Source organism: Rhinoderma darwinii, chromosome 5 (genome assembly GCF_050947455.1).
Source record: "Rhinoderma darwinii isolate aRhiDar2 chromosome 5, aRhiDar2.hap1, whole genome shotgun sequence".
NCBI lineage: Eukaryota > Metazoa > Chordata > Amphibia > Anura > Rhinodermatidae > Rhinoderma > Rhinoderma darwinii.
Genome location: NC_134691.1, coordinates 6,973,588 through 6,997,134, shown reverse-complemented (window position 1 = coordinate 6,997,134; position 23,547 = coordinate 6,973,588). Strand labels below are relative to the sequence as shown.

The 23,547-nt window shown below is 46.3% G+C and overlaps 1 protein-coding gene across 3 annotated transcripts in view; it reads left to right on the top strand.

The window, feature by feature from the left end:
* SLC45A4 (solute carrier family 45 member 4) overlaps positions 1–23,547 on the top strand; it is a 102,438-nt gene that overhangs the window by 5,636 nt on the left and 73,255 nt on the right. Inside the window, exon 1 of one of the 3 annotated variants that reach the window (XM_075825686.1) lies at positions 23,183–23,328. The exons of the other annotated variants lie outside the window; for them this stretch is intronic. The gene's annotated coding sequence lies outside the window, so the exon portion shown is untranslated. Of the gene's footprint in view, positions 1–23,182; positions 23,329–23,547 lie in introns of those variants that run through there. 3 annotated transcript variants of the gene reach the window in all.

The following is a 23,547-nucleotide window of genomic DNA, read 5'->3' as shown; positions in this document are numbered from 1 at the left end:
TCCCTCTGGTCTCTGCAGCTCAGCGCAGTCAGGCATGATGACGTCACTACTGCACGTCAAACGATGCATAGTGAATGGTAGAGCAGGGACCCTACGGTCCCCTGTTCTACCATACTTCACTGTATCTGTGTCCCGAAGATACAGTTTAAACCAGGAGAAAATAATTTGATTAAACCGAAATTCGCAAGATGACTATTAATTGCGCTAAATGATTTTTTTTTTCTTAATTGCCCAGGCCTACTCGTAGGGGTCCAGGAAGCTGAGATATGAGGAGCTGTAGGGAATCGTCACGCTGTGGTGCAGATTATAGGCCCTTTTACACAGGCTGATGATCAGGCAAATGACCACACTGTTGAACGATCGCTCCTGATCACTGGCCCGTGTTTCCTGGCAGCGATCAACCATCAAATGAACAAATGCTGGTGGGATTCGGCCCAAAAGAATAAGTTTGTCAGCAGATGTGCTACTGACAAGATGCAAACTGTACTATTGCATCACATAAATAGAGCCATGAGCGGCGATCAGCATGTGATCATTGATCGGCGCTCGTTACCGGCCATGTCACGAGCAGCACAGCTAAACCGCTTTACAGTGGGATAACCGCTCCTATATCTCAGCTTCCTGGACTTTATTGGGGTTCGTTGGAGTCACGGCTGAATGTTTAGACTTTGGCTGGAGTGGAGCTTTAATCTAATAAACCGGGGATACGGACATTGTGCGCTTACAAGGAGCAGAAGGAGGTCTCCTATACCCGGTGTCCCCTATAGATACAGGATGATGAGCGCTGTGCAGCAATGAAGCTGTGACAGGCCGGGGGTTGTGTTTATGTACAGATGGGGGATGGGCTATATGTCTGACAGGACATATGGAGGGTGGCTCCTCTAGCATCTGCTGTAGGTGTGGAGATCCTTATCCTCCATCACATGTGGTGCCACCCTGGGCGCCCGGATGTTTCCGCTCATACCACGGCTCTGTATGTAAGGAGGATGATGGGAGTGTTTGTCATTAGGTAGACCTAGTAAGACCACGGCGGCCGTGCCTTTCATGACTGATCCTACTTATTTCTGTGCTAAGAAAACCGATCCCAAATTGATTTTTTTTATATATTTTTTTGCAACAAATGGATACATTGTAGCAAACAAAACAAAATTTTATCAGTTCATGTAAAATTTATCTGTCTGGAGTGCAGGTTGTTTTTATCTCAGGCTTGTCTACACTAGATAAAATTGTAACACACCCTCAGCTGCGAGAAGCATTAGGCCTGGGCTCCACCTAGACTTTTTGTATCGCTACTAATTGATTTTAACTCTTGAGCTACAGCTGCCGACCAAATGAGTACATTGAGATGCATGTAATAAGGACTGTAGCTGTCCCTCAAGAGTTAAAATCTGTCAATAGCGCTGCAAAAAGTTTAGGTGTAGCCTGGGCCTTGGGGTGTATTCACATGGTGTGGGTTTGCTAAATTTTATTTTTTTTTTTGCCACACGGCCAAAAACTGCAGTGAAAAAATGTATGCATCTTTACCCCAATTTTCCGAAATCGTGAAAATCGCGGTAAAAATGCATGCGTGTTTTCGGCCGAGCAGCAAAACTGCACCATGTGATACACGCTTAGGCCTCTACGGGGGTTTCTGTCTGTAAATGTAAACAAGATTGTTCCCATTCACTGACAGCTAGCAGGGATATGGAAAATAGTGAGGTTGTGATCTACGTAGTATAATAGAATTCAAGCTCTGGTTACATAATACTAGAAACCCCCCCCCGTCCCCCTTCTATCCCTGGACCAATTCCATCCCCAGTTACAAAAAGTTTGAGTCCGTTCTCTCTTCGCTGCTACATTACAATATGGCTGCCGGCGCCGGGTGTAGATGACGCTGCAGGGTTTGTACTTGGTCCCGGCCGCGTGTTCTCCACCGGTCGTTGCTTAGTCATTTCTTGTCTGACGATGACGACACTTCTTCCCAGAATCCAGCGCCATCAGGCAGAAGCTCTGCATATATATTTTTTTAACATTTCGTCACGTCTGCACCCGGCTGGCACCTTGTCCCTGTGCCAACAGGAGCCGGCACCAGAGAAGAGAGCTGTCCTTCCTGCGTGCCCCTGCGCTCGTGTCCTATACGAGGCGTATCATAGCGGCCAGGAATACTGCGAGCTTTACCTACTTCTCCAATTGTGGTGTAATACAATCCCTGCAGAAGTAGGTCACCAGACGAGCGGACGGGGGCTGATTTGTTTTTTTTGGGATTGTTTGTTCTGGCAGTCACATGCAGTTTGTGTTACTTCACGTCTCCTCCTTAACAGGACCAAGACTTGTGCGCTGAAGGGGTTATTCCCATAACTCAAAGTAACGGCCTATCGCTAGGATATAAAAATAACTTCTGATCAGACCCCCACCAATCCCAAAAATGGAGGCGTCCTCGCAGGTTATCCCTACACCGCGCCATTCAAGTGAATGCAGCTATTACCTGCACAGCCGGAGATGGTAAAAACTTTGAAGGGGCCACAGCCTAAAGCAGCTCTGTGGCCCCTTCAATCTTTGGATCTGTGGGGGTCCTGGCTGTCGGATTCCCCCCCCCCCACAGATCAGAAACGTATTGCTTATTAAAGGGCATTTCAGGCTAAAATTCGAAATGTACCAAGTTTTTATAAATTTCGTGCATTTTATTTATTTTTTCTTTTCCTCTTGGCGGGGGGGGGGAGGAGGGGGCATATCTACATTCACCAACACCCCAGTATTTTTAGCTGGTTCAAGTGTAATACTGTGTATAGCCCCTCCGTTACAAGGGTATCGGAGGGCAATCCAGGACACAGACCAGGAAGGGGCTTTACTTTAACATTTATCTATGGGGCCCCCACTCCCCTTATTCTTGTGACCCTGCGTGGTCCGCAGACATCACTTTAGGACTAGTGCACCTGATGTTTGGATTATACGTTTCTGGGGTGAGTGGCTATGTTCTCTGCGCGATGTCCGTGCTGTATAAACTCCCAATAATTTTTTTTTTTTATTTTTTTTTAAAGAACCTTTTATATTCTGTTTTGTCCTGCGATGGTGTTTGCGGCTTTGTAAGTCTTCACATCAAACCTTTCTGATACAAAGGTCCTGTTCACGTTTTTTTTTTTGCAGGCAGAAAAATCTGCCTCCGATTCTGTCAGGACGGCCTGCACTCGCTTTACTCCGTTTTTTCAGCTGCTGCCGTGGAGCGCCACAGACAAAAAAACGCCACGAAAACCGCTTTCTCTGCCTCCTATTGCTGTCAACGGGAGGTCAGAGACAAAGGGCATGACGCTTTTTCCCTCGAGGGTTTTGTCCGCTCGCGGGAAACTCCTCTGCCTCCCATTGAAATCAATGGGAGGCCTTTTTGGCTATTTTTTTGGGGGGCGGTTTCCATGACAAACGCGCCAGAAAATTCAGGACCTAAAACCTCTGACCAATACCGTACAGTTTGAGCGGCATAGATGGTAACTTACTGGACAGTACGGAACATTCTTGGATAGTTTTACTCGGAGTCTGTACACTTGTGGGGTCTCTTCCCTTATACTGGTATCCTGGCCGTATTTTGGTCCTTCTGTTTTGGCACGGCAGCGGTTAATACTTGGATTGCTTTGTAATGCTGCTTTTTAGCAAAAAAAAAGTGAAGGAGTCATCGGATTTAGTCATCACGGCCGGCCAGCACATGACTACACGCAGCGCAGTTCCCTTTCTCACAAGCTAGTCCCCACAGATGAGAAGGATTTCAGCAATATGGAGGAAGGGGCTGAGGACACTGTAGCCGCAGTGCTAAACAACCCCGTCCTCAAAAAGAAAAAAAAGTGCAGAATCCGGTTATTACAGTGTCGTATAACCCTTCATCTGCACCAACAAAAGAGGAACAGGGAAATGGGTAACATGCAAACTGCAGACTAGGGGCTATTGCAGCTGAAACGCGTAAGTGGTTCTCCATGATGGTTTCTATGCGTGTTCAGTCATTTAAAGGGGTTCTCCGCTTTGGACAATCTCTACTTAGAAGGGTCTCTTAACAATAAGCTGATCAGTGTCAGTGTCCCCCTGCTGAGACCTCCAGCGATCAGCTGTAATCTGTGGGGGAACCTGACTGGAAGTGTTTAATTTGCCTGCAGCGCCACCACAGGAGAAATGAAGCATTAGACAGTGTCCATTCATATCAAGGTATTGTCTGTGTAATACAGGACAGGGCAGTTCTTCCAGAGAGACGCTCTATGTAACCGCTCTCCACCAAGAGATGAGGATCCTGAACAGAGGACCCCCCCCCGCTATTAGGCTTCGTTCACACCTGAGCTGGAACTCGGTTCATGGGTTTCGTCGTAGCTTTCCGTCACGGGAACCCAATCTGAAACAAATGGAAACCCTAGGTTTCCGTTTGCATCACCATTGATTTCAATTGTGGCGGATCCTGTGAAAATGGTTTCCATTTGTCCCCGTTGTGTAAGGGTTCCGTAGTTTTGACAGAATGAATAGCGCAGTCGTCTACGGTATTCCGTCAAAACGACAGAATCCCTAAACAACTGACAAACGCAAACCTTTTGCATCGGATCAGTCACCATTGGTTTCCGTTTGGATTCAGTTCATGGGTTCACCTGACGGAAAAGTCCACGAGTCCTGACGCAGATGTGAGCGAAGCCTTAATTGGCAGTTCAGAAAGCTGTTTATCCCCCCCCCCCCCCACAGGTGCTGTAATGTGGTCGTTACCGGTGTAGTATACGCGTCACTCGTCCACCACGAATCCAAACCTGTAAGTGAACGGGCGACCCTGCCGGGAAGAGCGGTGGACGTGTTTAGGTCTCATGTTTTTCCGATCTAGTGCAGGGCTGAGCCTCCGCAGCTACAAGTCCCAGCATGACCTGCTACAGGAGCGCTGCCAAAGCCCCGAGTGCCAGGAGGTCTAGTGCCACGGTCCTGAGTTATTGGCATCTGCACAAGATTCCTCGGATGTCGGGTTACGACAGACCAAAAATGGCGTCTCCTGGCGAGTTCGACCGTCCAAACTTGAATGCGTAGGAGGCAATGAGGCTGCGTACCGGGACCTACAGGATGTCGCGTCGTTCCTTACATCACGTGGATATGGGCTCTTCCGCATACACAGGAGCACACGTGTAAAGTGCAAGCTCTGCAGTCCCCACGCTGAGGCAGAATGTAGGCCGTGTATTATAGGAAGCTGCACCTCATCCCAGTTCAAGCCCTTTAGCATTGTTTATTATTTTTTATCTATTTTAATAACCATTTCAGCTCTGCAATGTCTGTATCTGCTATTTTCAAGATCTCTGCTTTCTGTCACTGTCTTTATAATCCTCTCCCAACCGGCATCGGTGCACAGCTTGTTTCAGTGTATGGCTGCGTTCACACGTGGTGTCATTTTATGCCATGGCTTTGACCTGCAGCGAATCTGCCTCAAAATCCACCTGTTACATGCAGAATTGATGCAGATTTGACCATATACATCGCAAAGGGGAAAATCCTCCGCAGTGGTCCATGGCAAATTGTCATGTAAAACATGCAGTGTAAATCTGTGGCGTAACCCTATCAGAGCTGTTGTGTAATAAATCCTGCAGTCATGCGAGCAGCAGTAGGTCAGGATGGGTTTTCAACCTCCTGTATGTAAACAATAATTTTTCATTCCCTGGCGGCAAGCAGAGATCTTGAAAGTGGTGAGGAATCTAAATGCAAAGTCTATTAGAAAGTTGCAGAACTTTGCATTATGAGGCCTTCAAAGGGGTTATCTGCTCTATGAAGCTCTTAGACTTACTATGGGAGGATGAACTAATTAGGGGGGTGTTCAGACCCCATTACGTTACCTATAGATGAGAGCCGTGGTCTTGTGGGTCCTGCATTAAAACGAAACCCTCAACACCAGCTGTTTCTAAATTGCAGTAGGTGATCAGGGAATGCTGGGAGTTGTAGTGTTGCCATAGGTTGGAGACCACTGGTGTCCATTCCATGATGTCGCTTTCTTGGGTAGGTTTAGTTTGATTGGCTACGATGATTTTGGGGCATTGAAACTTTGTTTTGACTTTATACATAATAAAAAGGTGTCTAATGCAGAAACGTGCGGTTGGAGGAATGGTCGCGGTGTCAGACGCTGGTGTTAATCAGTAACGGGACAAGCACGGTGTCTGTTTACTAGTCTAAATAAAGCCGACTGATTGTAGAATGGAAAGTTCGGCCACTTTCTAATAGACTTTTTTTTTTTTTTTTTTTTCAGTTCTTCAACATTTTTAAGATCTTTGCTTGCTGTTATTGAATGAGAATATTTACTGTTCACAGGCTAAAACCTTGTCCTGATCACTGCTGCATTTTGGTGCAATGGATCAGTCTATGCCCCCTTCCCAGACTGGTCATGCAGTGAGGGTATATTCACCTGCGTGCAGTTCCATACATGTGAATGGGGTTGTTTCGACAGCAGGGGAAGGGATTTTTGCAAAGACATTTCTGCAGAAATCTGCGGCGTGTGAATATGCCCTTATATTGCACAGATTTGTTTCACTATATCCGTAACCGGTTCTCTCTGGGAAATCCTCAAATCATAGCCTGTTGGTTTCTTGGAGGAGCTCCTGTCTAGAGGCAGCAGTTATACAAATCTCTCCCATGTCCTGGACTCCATGATCTCTCTCAGGACTAATGCATACAACCGTAGTCCTTTTGCAGTCCGCAAATCCACGGATCCGTTGCGATCCATTTGTCAGCAAAAAAACCTTCAGTATTGCATCCGTGTGTCATCCATCAGAATTCACGGATCCGCAAAAAAAAAAAAAAAGGCTGTAATTGGTTCCCAACCCCCTGAGGAGGTCACGTGATCTGCAAATACGGACAGTAAAATGACACATCCTGAGTTTCTGCGGCCCGGGCTTCCGGCCCCCGCACAGATCCGTAAACATGACCATCGTGCGCGTAGGGCCATATAAATGAATGGGACAGAAAACTACGGTCATGTGCATGAGGCCTTACCTACACCGATACATTGTACCGAGCCCGTCAGCTGTGTGTGCAGGACTTGGTTAGAACGGCTTTTGAATGTTTATAAGAAGAGTTCTATTTACAGCAAGCAGAGATCTTGAAACTGGTGAATCAAACACTGGTATTTGAAAAAGTTACAGAAGTAATTCTGAATGATTTAAAGGGGCAGGTACGATCTGTTTCTTGATATGAATGCCTTCCTCCAAGGGAGTTATGGGAGGGGGCTCCAAGAATCCATATTGAGGACCCCTCCAGGTGCTGATTTACACCAGCACTGTAGCCCAGGACGCTTTGGGTGGGCAGGAGAAGAGGAGCTTGGGGGGTCCTGAGACCATATCTGGACCGGGTCCCCTCCCGTTGTTGCACTCCATTTATAGGACTGTCATCTGTGACCAGGTGGTCTGGGGTCCTGGCCCGGTTGGGACTTCTACCCCTATTACTAATCATCTTGGATCCCTTTGTTTCTCTATGGCCTGTGACGTGTCGGGGGGGGGGGGGGGGTTACATTATCCTCCATGCTGGGGGGGTGTTAGCGGGACACAATAGGGCAGTGTCTATAATCCCGGCGTCGCCCCGGCAGGGTGCTGGTTACTTGGTCGTGTTTGGGCTTGCTGGACGCTTCGTCAGCACATTCTTGGGCGCGCACGTGCGTCTGTCCCGTGTCATTTTAAGAATGAACTCATACCTGACTGGTGAATGTGCCGCGTTGTATGCCCGCGACCGCTTACCTGTAGTGTCACCCGCGGACGTCTCTGTGCCACCCTTCACCTCATAAGGTGTCCGCTCTTAAATCCATCATTCTAGGAAAGCTGGGTGACCACAACTATGACAGCCATTACAGCTTTAAGAGTTTTCACCCAGCTTTCTCATACTCCGGAATGGCAGATCTGCCTCGCTATGTAGGGAAATAAAAGCGGGGGGGGGGGGGGGGGGGGTGTTATTGCTGCATTATTAGTATAATTTGACATTCAGGGGATTGGGAGAGCTGGCTGACAGTGTGTGTGTGTTGTAATGGCAGCCTCATTGCTTATCCTCAGCTTTAAAAGTCCCATAAACAATGGTTGTGAACAGATCCATCCCTTCATTACTAGATCGCAGTATAAATAGGCAGATTTGCCATTCAGGAGTCTTGGAAAGCTGTGTGACTAATGGCTGCTATATTGGTTGTCCCCGAACTTTTACAGAACGGGAATAACTAATAAATGACACGAATTGTTTAACTAGCACTATAGCTCCCACGGGCGGTCACCCAGCTTTCTTAGAGCCCTGAATGGCATGTCTACCTTGTTATGTAGCAATACTTCCCGCTACTCCTGTATAATCACCTACCGAGGCTGATTTGCAATTCAGGTGACTTACAACCCCTGTGTGAACATACCCTTATGGTGGTCATATTGATTGTCACCCAGCTTTCCCACAAACCTATGACCAAGAAGAGGACGACTTCGTTCTGGGGGCACTGCTCTGTAGTTCCCCCATAGTGTCGTCTCCTTGATTGCATCACTTAGTCGTGTCTGCAGCTGTTGTGCTGTGTACGCTGCGGTGCTGCAGTGCAGATGTGATCGCTGGATCGGGCACTGGCGACGCTCTGCAGAATTCATGAATGCTCTGTATGTTATTACATAGACACCGACTCTCTAATCTCATCTACAATCACAACTTTACTGAATGATTGCAAAATAAACGCAGATCTGCTGCTTTCATCTGATCCGCTCGCCCACCACTCAATGCAGCCGTTACAGCACTCTACAGAAACCCTGAATGGTAAATGATCTGTGGTTATCACTGCGCCCCTTCTCCTGCATGGATAAGTGTCAGTCTTCACTATTTCTGACATTCTGTTCATGAATTATGGCGCTCAGGATAAACACTGCCAATGTTCTGCCCAGATAGGGGAGCGCAGCAGCGCTTGGAATCAAAAGGATATAAAAGTGCTTAGGCCCCCTGCACGCCGCCGGCGCCCAGTCCGTGATTACAGGCACGGACGGCCGCGAACTGTCCCCCCGCGTTTACGGGCCGTGCTCCTATTATAAAGTATAGGAGCACGGTCCGCAAAAATAAAAAAATAGGACACGTCCTATATTTTGCGGGTCACTTCTACTGCCTGGACACCTTCCCGTAAATATACAGCAAGGTGTCCGTGGGCCATAGAAATGAATACATCCGTGTTTTTATCCGCAACTACGGATCCATAATTGCAGATAAAAATGACGGTCGTGTGCACTGGGCCTTAGGCCTCATGCACGCGACCGTAAGGGTTTTTTTAATGACTGCAGATACGGATCCACATCCGTAGCCGTCCGCAATTACGAAAGCGCCCATAGGCTTCTATGGATGGGTTTGTGCCGCAATTACGAACAAGAATAGGGCATGTTCTATATTTTGCGGATCATTTCTACACTTCTGTAAATATACGGAAAGGTCCGTGGCCTATAGAAACGAATGGGTCCGCAATTTCACTTGTAATTACGGATGACCACTACGGTTGTGTGCATGGGGCCCTACCAATGACATTGACTAACTGTATTTTATTTAAAGGGATTATCTAGTTCCGCCCTGTTCACGTGAATAGGGGAAGTTGCGATACCAGACACCGCCCATAGGTCAGAGTGGCGCTGTGTGCCATAGATTTAATTTAAAGGGGAATCTAGGGGGACTCCTGGAAGGGCTGCAGATGTTTACTCCCTCTCTTGCACATCATTACAATTTGGAATTCTAACTTGGCTTTACGTCACTTGTTTTCATGTTCAGTTTCTTGTCCCGTGCTCTATTCACTTTCAAAGCTGCATTGAAAGTTTGTTTTTTTTGTTTTTTTTGGTGTTTTTTTATGGCCTGTAGGAAACCACCTGCATAGCCAGGCTCCCTATTGCCTTCCCTACACCACGTCTCCGTCTTCATGCTCCTATCTCTGAGCCTTCTGTCAGAAAACACCCTACAGTGTCATGTAATATCTATATTACCCATAATGCACCTCGGCAGCCGACTCACATGCGGCATGTTTTACAAACCTGTTCTAGAAGCCCGGGTCTGATCCTGAGGGGGGACAGATCATCTGGTCATTATAATGTGGCTGTGAGGTCGGTCTATGTAGCAGGACACTGATTGGATGGTGATATCCCAATGAGTACAGTCAGGTCAGTCTATGTAGCAGATCAGTCTATGATTGGATGGTGATATCCCAATGAGTACAGTCAGGTCAGTCTATGTAGCAGATCAGTCTATGATTGGATGGTGATATCACAATGAGTGGTGCGAGGTCAGACAGTATTTGATGTCACCACAAATACAGTGAGGTCACAGTCTAACAAGTCAGTCTATGATTGGATGGTGATGTCATGAGTACAGTCAGGTCAGTCTAAGTAGCAGAGCTGTCTGATTTAATGTCACAAGGAGTACAATAAGATAAGACTGTCAGTCTATGTAGCAGATCAGTCTATGATTGGATGATGTCACAGTCTATGTAGCAGATCAGTCTATGATTGGATGATGTCAGTCTATGTAGCAGATCAGTCTATGATTGGATGATGTCACAGTCTATGTAGCAGATCAGTCTATGATTGGATGATGTCAGTCTATGTAGCAGATCAGTCTATGATTGGATGATGTCACAATGAGCGTGGTCACATAGACTGTAAGCAGGCGTTCTCTGGAGTTGTAATTTAGATCTTTCTCACACGTGTAGGGTAATGTCAGAGGGGAAGATCATGGGGAGAGTTTGGATTTAGGGATTATTGGAAAGCTGGGTTTTTAGGTTGAGCTTTTTTTCAACAAATCTTCGAATGCCTCTGAAATGAGTAGTGAACCAGGAGAGATCTGGAATAATTGCAGAAACCCGACTCCGTCCAGTATTGTAATACAAGTGTAAACCACAAGAGCTGGCCGTCATCCCTTGTTTGCTCTGGTTGATTCTTGGGTCTCGTCACCGGTTGTATTGCGAGCCGCTGGCTGTCTCCCATCTTGGGACCTCGAGCCCGGTCAGGGATTTTTGTTTCAAATTTTAAAGATTTATTTGTCTCCATCACCGCATCATGAAGCCGAACATAATGTTTAGATCTTAAGCCCCTGCAGGAAATATATATATATGTGTGTGTGTGTGTGTGTTCACCTGTGACCTAAGGACTGAATCATATGCGGTTACAATCGGAAAACATTTTACAAATTGGAATTGCTGTGCCAATAATTTAAGTTTTTCAGTCATTAATTGGTCACATTAACGTGCGTTAAATCGATCAGTAGCCCAAATCTTTCTCCTGTCCTGATTGTCACAATGGATCCGTGCAGGTAAGGCTTCGTTCACATCTGCGTCGGGGCTCCGTTCGTGGGAAGCTTCGGAGCTTTGTCAGGAGAACCCATTAACGGAATCCAAACTGAAAACCCAGGTTCCCGTTTGCATCACCATTTGTTTCAATGGTGACGGATCCGATGCAAATGGTTTCCGCTTGTCACCGTTGTGTAAGGGTTCTGACGGAATCAGTACCGTAATTGGCTGCGCTATTCATTCTATCAAAACAACGTAACCCTTACACAACGGTGACAAACAGAAACCATTTGCAACGGATCAGTCACCAGTGAGATCAATGGTGATGCAAACGAAAAGCTATGGTTTCCGTTTGGATTCCATTCATTCCCCTGACGGAAAGAACCCGTGAACGGAGCCCCGACGCAGAGGTGCACGAAGCCTAAAATGTATTAGGCCCCGTGCCCACGACCGTATGTTTCATCAGTAATTACGGACCCATTCGTTTCTAATGACCACGGACGCCTTTCCTGTATTTTTACGTCCGTGCTGAAAAAATGATAAAACCCGTCCTATTCTTGTCCGTAATTACGGCATAGACTCCCCATAGAAGCCTATGGGCCCTTCTGTAAATACGGACAGCTATGGAGGTGCATCCGTAAAGCGTCTGTATTTATGGACGCATTGCTCTGCATCGTGTTGGTGACACTTGCAGCCTCCCTCCTTTTTTATGGATCCGTATATACGGATCAAATATGGATGCAATACGGACCGTATTTATAGACCGTATTTACGTAAAGATGAAAATACGGTTGTGTGCGTGGGTCTGGAGTCCAGACTGTTTAGCTCACAGAAGATGTCTACACTCTATACAATTGTAGCAAAACCTCAGCTGAGAAGGTCTGTGCTAGATTTTCCCACCTCCTAGAAATAAACAAGAATAGTACTATTCACTGACCGCATGCAGAGATATAGTAAATGGTGAGGAATCTAAAATACTAATTCTATTTGAAAGTTGCAGCAGTTCTCACGATTTCATTATATTTGACATAAAAGGAGCCGTCTGATTTTAGAAAAACTACTTTCAAGTGCCCTATTAGGGACCTCTGAGTTAGAGGTGCCCCCTATGTAGGACCCTCATTTATTAGCCAGAGTGGGGAGGGGTTACAGAGTATGTCTCGTGGTAGAGGACCTGGATATCCATGGATTGCATGAATATAAATGGACACTGTGTAATGCTTCCTTTCTCCTGTGGTGGCGCTGCATGGAAACTGAACACTTAGGCCTTAGGGCCTGTTCACATGAGCGTTGGCTTTCCGTTCCGGGGTTCCGTCTGAGGTTTCTGTCCGGTGAACCCCGCAACGGAAAGTGAAACTGAAACCACAGCTTCCGTTTCCGTCACCATTGATATTTATGTTTGTCCAAAGCGGAGAACCTGCCTAAAGAGGTAAACGGTGCCCCCTGATACTGCAGTGCTCAGGGAGTGTGACCAGTGTTGGTATACGGACAGTGAATTATTTCTATACACTATGGAGAAGAAAGGCGTAGTCTACCATTGTGTGATCCCTCGAGGAGCGGAGCCTGGTCATATAACCTGCAGACATGAAGCCGAATCAGGCGGCCGTGACCATCCAGATCTTATCCTAACGCACCGCGGCTGATAACCGAGTGCAATCGCTTGCAACCAGCTGCACCCAAAATGTGACTTCAGGGTCAAACATCTCAAGGTGATCTCCAGGGTGTTAATCCGAAGCGTCACCATTGGTGATTCTTTAGTTTCTCTAATTTTGTTAATAACTTCATATTATTCCCTTTGGCGCCTCTGCCCAGCACATAATCTATCTATTGGATGGCAGAGAGGGGTATGCTGACTGGTATAGAGGCTGCCCCGCTACTCGTTCTAGGCATTGCGGAGCCCAATATAATCCGTATGCCAGCAATGCTTTCGGTGGGAGAAACTCCTTTACCCTGTACATTGCCCTACTCCATGGGAGCCTGAGCATCATGGTGCCCATCGCTCCAAGAATAGCCTTATATTAGTGGGGGTTGTAGTCCAAACCAGCACCAGGATAAGATCCAGTGTATGGCCTTGGGTTAGCGCTATTATAAGTGACCTGTTGCTGCACGTCACACATCCTCTTGCCATCCTCCCCGATCTCACATCCTGGCATCTTGGCTGGCATGTGCCCTCCGCAGCTGAGGAATTGCTGGAGTGATCGGGGATCTGGAGACGCAGCTGAGGTATTGCTGGAGTGATCGGGGATCTGGAGGCGCAGCTGAGGTATTGCTGGAGTGATCGGGGATCTGGAGACGCAGCTGAGGTATTGCTGGAGTGATCGGGGATCTGGAGACGCAGCTGAGGAATTGCTGGAGTGATCGGGGATCTGGAGGCGCAGCTGAGGAGTTGCTGGAGTGATCGGGGATCTAGAGGCGCAGCTGAGGAATTGCTGGAGTGATCGGGGATCTAGAGGCGCAGCTGAGGAATTGCTGGAGTGATCGGGGATCTGGAGGCGCAGCTGAGGAGTTGCTGGAGTGATCGGGGATCTAGAGGCGCAGCTGAGGAATTGCTGGAGTGATCGGGGATCTGGAGGCGCAGCTGAGGAGTTGCTGGAGTGATCGGGGATTTGGAGGCGCAGCTGAGGAATTGCTGGAGTGATCGGGGATCTAGAGGCGCAGCTGAGGAATTGCTGGAGTGATCGGGGATCTAGAGGCGCAGCTGAGGAATTGCTGGAGTGATCGGGGATCTAGAGGCGCAGCTGAGGAATTGCTGGAGTGATCGGGGATCTGGAGGCGCAGCTGAGGAATTGCTGGAGTGATCGGGGATCTAGAGGCGCAGCTTGTTTCCGGCAGGGATAACTCTGACTTTTCCCGTCATCAGATTATCTGCTTGTGTAAGTCAGTAAAGCTCCACAGAATCTGTCGTGACCCTTGAGGAAGGTTTTGGCCACAAGTGAACTCCGTGTGCCGCCTTCTAAATTTAACCATCCGATATGCAAGGAATATAGTCGCGGTCTTGTCTCCACAGCCGCTCTCGTTCTTGGGAAGCTTTTAGCAGTCACACCCATAAGAGCGACTAAGAGCTTCTGTCTGCCGGAGAGGAAGATTCAATTACCTGCAATTTATTACAAATGGAACCCGATGACCTCATACAACGCACGACGTGACCTCCCGCTAGATATCGACACGGCAGCATCGCAAAGTGCGGAAAATCATCTCCAGTGACCGCACCAAGTGCAGCCATTTTCCAGCTCTGGTCCTTCATTCAGCAGTGCTTTGTAGGCAGAGGGATTATTTGGGGGCTTTGGTGGGACTCCTAATTCTGCATAAGATTTAATAGGATCTGTCACCTTTCCTGACGTCTGTTAGTAATGTATTCCCCATTAAATAACAATTCTGGAGCATCTTTTCTTAGACCTGTACGTTGTGCCGTTCCTCTGTTTATTCCTTCTAGAAATGTATGAATAAATTGACAGTAGGTGTTACCAGTTGAGGGGTGTGTCACTACACAGACTGACCATGTCCAATCAGTGCTGACAGTGAAACGGTGTATGGACACGCCCTTTTGACAAAAAATGGTCAAACCCAGTTGTTAATTTATGAATACATTTCCAGGAGGAATAACAGAGGAACGGCACAATGCCAACTTCTGAGAAAATATGTTCTAGAATTGTTTCATGTACAAGAATTTCCTAGACTAGACAGGTCAGATGTCTGTTACAATACCAAATTGTAAAACTTTTCGTTAGACGGGATACATTTTCCCATCTACACCCTGTATCCATTTCTCACGGCTTTCAAGATCTCTGCTTGCTGTCACTCAATAGGAATCTGTATTTTTTTTTTGCCCCATTCACATCATGGTTTTTCACTATATTTAGCGTGTATGGCAGGAAAACTCCCGACGTGCATTCTAAACGTGTCCATAGGGCTACATTAGCCCGAGACCAAGAGTGTCCTTCTGGCCTCCATTGGGCTTGTTTACGCAGGTAAGCTTCGAATGCGCTATTCCATCCAATGGGATCCTGCCAAAAAATGTATAACACGTGGAGGCCTGGTCCTGTGGTGATCACACAGGTGCAGGGCTTGTTACAGTACAGTTATCAGACCTCAGTCGTCTGAGGCTCGGTTCACATGTCGCGGTCAAAATGCGCTTTGTACTGTGAACCGCGCCAAAACAGTGCCGGTTTTGTTGTGGTTCACAACACACAGCTCATTTTTGACCAAGTTGTGAACCGAGCCTCAGTAGCCGAGCGTCTGTGTGTCCGTCACGGGACCAGAACAGATCTCTGTGCCCAGGGAGTAAACCATGAATGTACCTATTGAATGGCAGCAAGCAGAGGTCTTGAAAACTGAGGCATTGATGCAGAAAATATATTAACCATTTTTAGAACTTTTCATTATACAAACAATAAAACTTTATTTTCTTACACCGGAATACAGCCTTTTAAAGGGAATGTGTCACCAGGAAAGTTTCCCATTAGATTAGTTTATTATCAAAGTGAAATCACTGGCGCATTTCTATCTGCCGAATGTCTACTGAAGGGCGAATCTAAGGAGTCGGAAAGGGTTCACTTCAGGCCCCTTGTGTCTTAGTCTGATCCGCACGGTCGTAGGATCGCTCTCTGCTTGGACTCGATCTGCCCCTTTTGTGAGGCCATTGAGTGGGATGAGTTTAATGTTAACAGAACAGAAGGGAATCAACTTTCGAAAAGTCCAAGGGTTCCTCGCTTGTAAGGGTATGTTCACACGGCTTATTTTAGTCCGTTTTTCAAAAAACCGGGACGAAAAATCGAAAGCGGAAAGCCCCCAAACATCTGCGCATTGATTTAAATGTGCGAAACAGCGTTTTGAAAACGGCCGCATAAAAAAAACACCCACGAAAAAGTGCATGGCCGCTTTTGGAGTAGTTTTTCATTGACTATAGAAAAACCGCTCCAAAAACGGCCATAAAAAATGTTGCAAAAAAACGCGTTTGCTTAAAACACGGCTGAAAATCAGGAGCTGTTTTCCATGAAAACTCTATGTTTTCAGATGTTTTTGCTAAGCGTGTGAACATAGCCTGAGGGTATGTTCACACGACCGCGTCCGTAACGGATGAAATTACGGGGATGTTTTCAGGAGAAAACATCCCCGTAATTTCAGCCGTAACGGCATGTGCAGGCGCTTGAACGCCGCGTCCATTACGGACGTAATTGGCGCTGCTTTTCATTGGAGTCAATGAATAACGGCTCCTATTACACCCCAAGAAGTGACAGGTCACTTCTTTGACGCGGGCGTCTATTTACGCGCCGTCATTTTACAGCGACGCGTAAATATACGCCTCGTGTGAACAGACAAACGTCTGCCCATTGCTTTCAATGGGCAGATGTTTGTCAACGCTTTCAAGCCGCATTTTTCGGACGTAATTCGGGGCAAAAACGCCCGAATTACGTCCGTAATTGGTGTGTGTGAACATACCCTGAGAAGGATGAGTCCACCGTGAGCGATGGGCAGTGTAATCGGCACGGGGGTGGCTGGGCAGTTGGATTTGCTCCAGTCTCCAGAGCTGTCGTTCCGCACACTAGATGTCCCAGCATGCACTATGATGCAGGGGGCTTATCTGACTCCCAAGTGGACCGGCATCTTTCATATTTACAGTACATTGCATTATTTTTTTGTAGCGCTTCACTTTAAATTCTTGCTTTTTCCATAAAACCACCAGTTTCAAACATTGAGGGTTTTTACCCAATTCCCACAATGCTAAATTAGCAGTTCCAGCAACCTCTGCTTCCTGACCGGGCTTACGCCAAACTAATATTTATCTGCAGAAATATCTTAAAAATGCTAGAGCAGGACTTTCCCGCAGCGACCTCCATGCCTGTGTGAAAGCCCTCCATTGTTCCCCGGTAAGCGGAGGCTTTATCGCTGGTAATAGCCGCATTGTGCGCTCCGCTTCGGAACTTTTCATTCAAGAGTTGTTTTTGTCAACAGATTAATTGTTTGGATTATTCTTGTAAAGACTTCTTTTCACACATGTTGGTTTTGGATCCGGGTGTTGGTATTTGGCTACTAAGAGGAGTGGGAAGAATAAAAGAACATTCTAAATGAGCGGGATCGGGCCACTTCGTATCTAGAGAGAGGTCGCTGTCCTCTTGTCAACAGTCCTTCAGTCCGTGATCCAGTTTACTGGGGTCTATTAGACAAGGGTCTTACATAGAAAGAACAGGGCCTCGTAGACCAAATTGTTGAATGTTTTTACTGCGGGATGGCCATGAGGGGCTGTAGTGGCATCTGCTGTGCCTCATCGAGAAGGTGTAACACTGGTTGACCCCCTCCATAAAACAGTTGTACCAGAATAAATTTTAACCTATCCACAGGAGAGGAGATAAGTGTCTGATCGCTAAGACCCCCACGATCAGGAGTGTAGCGCTCGGCTGTTTCCGTCCGTTCCATGGACATTGAATGGAGCGGCAGGGCGCATGTTCAACCACGGCTCCTTACTGCGGGGGAACATTGAGGAGGATCGTGGGGTCTGGCATCGCCGCTCTCAATGGGTCAGAGTTCTAGCTGCTAAGCCCCCAGCGATCAGACCCTGATCACCGATCTACTGATCATCCTCTATTCTAGCACAAGGCGATGTCCACCTTTTGCAGTCAAATTCTGGTTTTGTCTTTTCATTTTATTGGGCCAGTAAAAAAAAAAACAAAACATGAAGTAAGGGCTTGGTTGAAAAAAATAAATAAAATTCCTACCAGTTTGTTTCTGCAGCTCCTATGCAGGTCGATATGTTTCTATTGAAATGGATGGAAAACCAGCCCTGTGTAGTGTGATCCTACGGTAATACTGCCTTCCATTTGATCTCTTCATGCTAACTCTTATCTGGTAGGTTGGCAAGAAGTAGTGGACAGATAGAGACTGACTGAAGGATCCGACTACACACAGTTTGTTGTCTGTTACCATGGAGACACATAGGTCTGCATTTGAAGCGAGTTCCTACCGTTTTGTTTCTACAGCTCATCTTTTATTTTGGATGCTTTAGGACAATTAAAGAAGAAAAAAAAAAAGTGAACAACCTTTAACGCAAGCCTTTGGTTGCCACCATTTGAGTTTTTAATTTTGTGATATTCGGTTCAATCCTATGGACGGCTCTTGCCTGTTGCTTGACAGTAAAGTAAATTTTTGGCCGTAACTTCAGATGAAGTTCCTAGAACTAGATCCGTTATACGCGGGGCCATAAAAACATGATTGATCTGATGGCGTCTTGGGCTTCGCATAGAAATTCTCTGTAGGAATCCGCCTTCACTTCGGTTCCTTAGATCTAAACCCCATGAAAAGATACAAATGTCCGTGCCCTTGTAGGAAACCTTTCCTGGCCTCTTCTGTGGTTTGGGCAATGTGCCAGCTTTGTGTGTTTTTTATACTTTTATTTTAGCTTTTTACATCTGCTGCTCTTGTCCATCGTCTCTTGTATGCAGAACATCTCACCTGGCCGGAGAACCAGCAAAGCTTTGTCTGTAATGAGGCCTGACACGGTAAATAATGGGCTGGAAATAAAATGTAGTGATTAATGCAATATCCTGTATGGCGCCTGGACAGGACGCACTTCGCACTATATGAAGCTGGTGCTGACGCCAGGAGCTCGCGTGCAGCTTATTCCTTCGCGCTTCGTTCATATTGTGCCTTCACGTGAGAGTGGATTTGGCAGAAGACCTTCAACCCCTTGTAGATTTTTGTGAAGTTGATGGGGCATTAGGTTTCCATAGACTTGTCCGACTCCTGTCAGCCTGGATTAGAGATTCTGAATTCTCCGAATGAAGATCACGTGCTCTGTCTGTCACCAGAATGCCAGAGCCCCTTTTATCCTGGCAACGGGAGGGAATCTGAAGGTTTAATTGAGATGTCAGAAAATGCTTAAAGTGGTTGTACGGGATTAGTAAAAATACGGCTGATTTCTTCCAAAAGCAGCGCCACACCTGTCCGCAGGTTGTGTGCGGTATTACAACTCTTATTTACTAGGCACCTCCCATGGACAGTTGTAGCGCTGTCTCCGCAAGAAAACGGCCGTGTTCTTCTGATCTTGTACAACCTGCTTAAAGTTGTCCATGGCGGTTACGTCTGTGATACCAGAATCATCAGTTATGACTGATGGAAACGTTTTTTTTTTTTTTTTTTTTTTTTAAATACCATTTGGCCTGCTACAAAATTTTCATGGTCAATTTAGTTATCACTATCTCATTCGGAATGATCCATGCTTACCAACCTTTGGATAGGGACATTAGAGAAACAAAAATTTATTTTTCCGTATGCACCGCCCATTTATATAGGACACCCCCCCCCCCCCCCAACCTTTCGCAGACTCCAAAATGATTACAGACCACACATCAGACCCCCTAAATAAAGATATAGGTGACAGAACCTCCTGTATACTGACCCCAGGCCAGAAACCCCCCTGTATACAGGCCCTACATTACCCCTGTACAGACCTCAGCGATGCAGATGCTCGCGCCTCTCCCTGTTTCTGCGCTGCCCTCCTCCCGGTTTCTGCGCTGCCCTCCTCTCCCGGTTGCCGCTGCAGGGAACATCTTGACGCTGTATGTGGGGCACCTGGGCGATTAACCGGCTTTTCGGGAAAAAGATCTCTTGGGCACTTTGGGAGATTTAGCAAATATGGAATAACCGTTCCGATCAAAAAAAAAACATGCAAAAATTTGGATTGGAGACCAACGTTATGTATAAGCATTTTTCTCCTTTGTCCCAGTCTATTTAGTTATTTTTTTTTATAACTGCTTTTGGCTGAAACCACTTGTATATTTTGGGTCACAATTGTTATCGCGTAACCCAAACTGTGACCACATTTCAGTTCCGCTGTTTAGCAGAGTAGAGATTAAGACAAACGTGCACGTTGCGGCCGGGACGGTTACATGAATCTGTTTTATGCACGACCTCCTGTGTCTCGTTTCTGCTTTATTAGACAAAACGTAATTACTGCGCTGTCATATTGTCTACTCGAAGCAGAAGACCCGGCACAGAACGTCCTCTCGCTCCCTTGGGGAAGGCGCATGCAGCTGTTTAGTCTCCTTTCTGGATGCCGATTCTCTCCTGGAAGTCATCCTTGTAGTATTTAACGGGCCACAAAACCCATCGGATCCATATATTGAGGGTTGTCTTTATGGACACGTTGGGTCACTTTGCATCTGCTGCAACAGGTTTCATTTAAAGGTCTCGCCCGGGGTTGTTTGGACTGAGCCTTTCCTATATTGCCGGCCCATCTACCACAAGTCAAACATGGAAGGTCTCGCTGGTGGTTGATTCTGCGATCGGCTGGACTTGGTGCAGGAACCACAATATAATAGGAGGGTTTGGCTTAAAACCAATGGGTTTTCGAGCTTGAGATCCCCCTTCGAAAGCTCAACATGTCCTAAAAAGGCAGATCAGACTTCTTGAGCAAACCTTCCATCTGTCCTGCACATAGTTGCACGTCCAACTTCTGCTGAACTACATATCCTAAGTAATTCAACTAGCTCTTCTCCAGAGGGAAGAAAACTCTCTAGTGCCGCCTATAGGAGAGCTACTTTGCATACATGTTCCCAGGGAGCATTGCTGTACAAACTCCCTACCGCAAGGAAAATCCGTAACTTCCAAAAGTCTGTAGATATGGCATAGGCGGGGGGGGGGGGGGGGAATCTTGGAAAACCACTTGAACGAGCCTTGAATCATGACTCGGGTTTTCAGCCAAACCAAAGACAGCCAATCTATACACAGAGCTAGTTGTACCTCTATAGTATACAGTAGGGCTCTGGTTTGCTGTGTGAGATGCCATATTTACAGACTTTTGTGCCCCCCCCCCCCAAAAAAAAACCAGAATTTTTTCCTAACTGTAGGCAACTTGATGACATTCCGATTAAGAAAAATTTTTGCTTTGCTTACCGTGACTCGTGTTTCCGTTACACAATATTTGTTGACATGGCTATGGGGGTATTTTTGTTTACTTCTGCCTTCTTCCATGCGTGTTGCCCCGTTGTGCAAATACATGCCCCCAAATCGATATGTCACTAGTGACGTGCCGTATACGGGGTTAGGACAATCCGCTCCCACCCCATGGGATTGATATACAGCACATCACTGGAAACTGAAGGAAACCTGATATCGAAAGCGGAGAAATGGGGCACTTCTGAAATAGTAAGTAGAGGCCGTCTTTATGTTGTCACTATCTACACTCTCCTCTACACTAACTGGGAAAACCCCTTTTTAAGGGGTCCGTTATTGCTTTTTCAAGGGTAGTCCCCAATTGGTGACACTAGTGTGTTTTTTTTTTTTTTTGTTTTTTTTTTCTTCCTTCTGGAGAAGAGCTATTTTGCATAATCATTCCCAGGGAGCATTTCCCTAAAGACTTTCTACCAGCTGGATCTATGCAAGGAGCATCTTTACCTTCCGAGACGACCATCCTTAGACCAGCACGTTACAATAATCTCCCTCAAAGGAAAAGTGAAAAAATTGCCCAAAACATTTAAGCAAACTTATTGTTGAGTTGAAGCTAGAATATCCTATAGGCTCTGCTCCGGGACTCTGTTGAATCCCCTGACATCATGTTCCCTATAGTGTGTGTGTGTGTGTGTGTGTGTGTGTGTGTGTGTGTGTGTGTGTGTTATAATACTGCTCCCTATATACAAGAATCTAACTAATATTCTTGTATATAGGAGCGGTTTTATAGTAGTTATATTCTTGTATATAGGAGCAGTATTATAGTAGTTATATTCTTGTATATAGGAGCGGTTTTATAGAACTACTATAATTCTGCCCCCTATATACAAGAATATAACTACTATAATACTGCTCCTATATACAAGAATATAACTACTATAATACTGCTCCCTATATACAAGAATATAACTACTATAATACTGCCCCCTATATACAAGAATATAACTACTATAATACTGCCCCTTATATAGAAGAATATATCTACTATAATACTGCCCCCTATATACAAGAATATAACTACTATAATACTGCCTCCTATATACAAGAATATAACTACTATAATACTGCCCCCTATATACAAGAATATAACTACTATAATACTGCCCCCTATATACAAGAATATAACTACTATAATACTGCCCCCTATATACAAGAATATAACTACTATAATACTGCTCCTATATACAAGAATATAACTACTATAATACTGCCCCTATATACAAGAATATAACTACTATAATACTGCCCCCTATATACAAGAATATAACTACTATAATACTGCCCCTATATACAGGAATATAACTACTATAATACTGCCCCCTATATACAATAAAATAGCTGGTCTACAGACAGAGAAATAACTTCAAGCTTTTGGGTCCCCTAACAATCATGCGTCATTTATAGTAGTGGTCTCCTGATATTGGATAAAGACCATTTGGGCCCCCTAAGGGCTCTGGCACAGAACAGTGAAAGTTTTCACGGACCCATTCACTTCAGAGCCGACCCTCCGATCCATGAAAAGAAAGCACAAGTCCTATCTTTCCAGTGATCACGGATGGGACTCGGGCGGCGCACACCGTCGTGTGGGAGATCCTTTGGCTTCAGGGCCTGAGTGTGACCGCAACCTCTGCAACCCCTATATTTACGCCCATGTTTTACAGAACGTTATTGATGAATCTTCTCATTTGATTTGCTGGCTATGACCGGTTATGAATGTAATAAGCTGCTACTCTCCCTTGAGGGGTTAATCTGGCTGATCCGTAAACGCGCCCTGCTTCTCGCTGGTCCTCCTTGTACATATTCGTGAACGTCTTCCTCTCAGAGTGCCACAGGCCATGATCGGCTGCGGCCTCTGTTCATTGTATGTTTGTTGATCTCGGTCTTCGTCATTGTAGAGCGTCTCTTGTGTTTCACATGGCGTGTCCTGTGTAGCAGAGGTAGGAGGGCAATGCAACCTCTCAGCTACTCCAGACCCTCCCTCTAACCAGCATCCTCCGCCAATGAGCTAGTGTGTCTGCTGTCTGCAAACCAACGGAGGTTCTGATCAGGACCTGGGGCCGGACTGCTGGACCACTAGGACGTCTCGGCTGCTGCGGTCGGATGCTGCTGCGCTGAGGTGTCAGGGACTGTCAATAAAAGCGGCCTGCTTCCGGACGGTGGATCGGGTAAGGTCTGATGTGCGGCTCATACATGAGGTTTATCAGACAGATGTTCTCTCTAACTGGACCTGTGGTTCCTTGAAAACGACCTTCCTCCTTATGCAGATGTAGCAGAGCTGAATTGATAGGTTAACTCCTTGTGACAGTGTTGCTCGAGCAGTCTCTGAGTACACATAATGCAGTAGATTTACTTGCAGTCCTATGTAAAACTACAGATAATGCGTC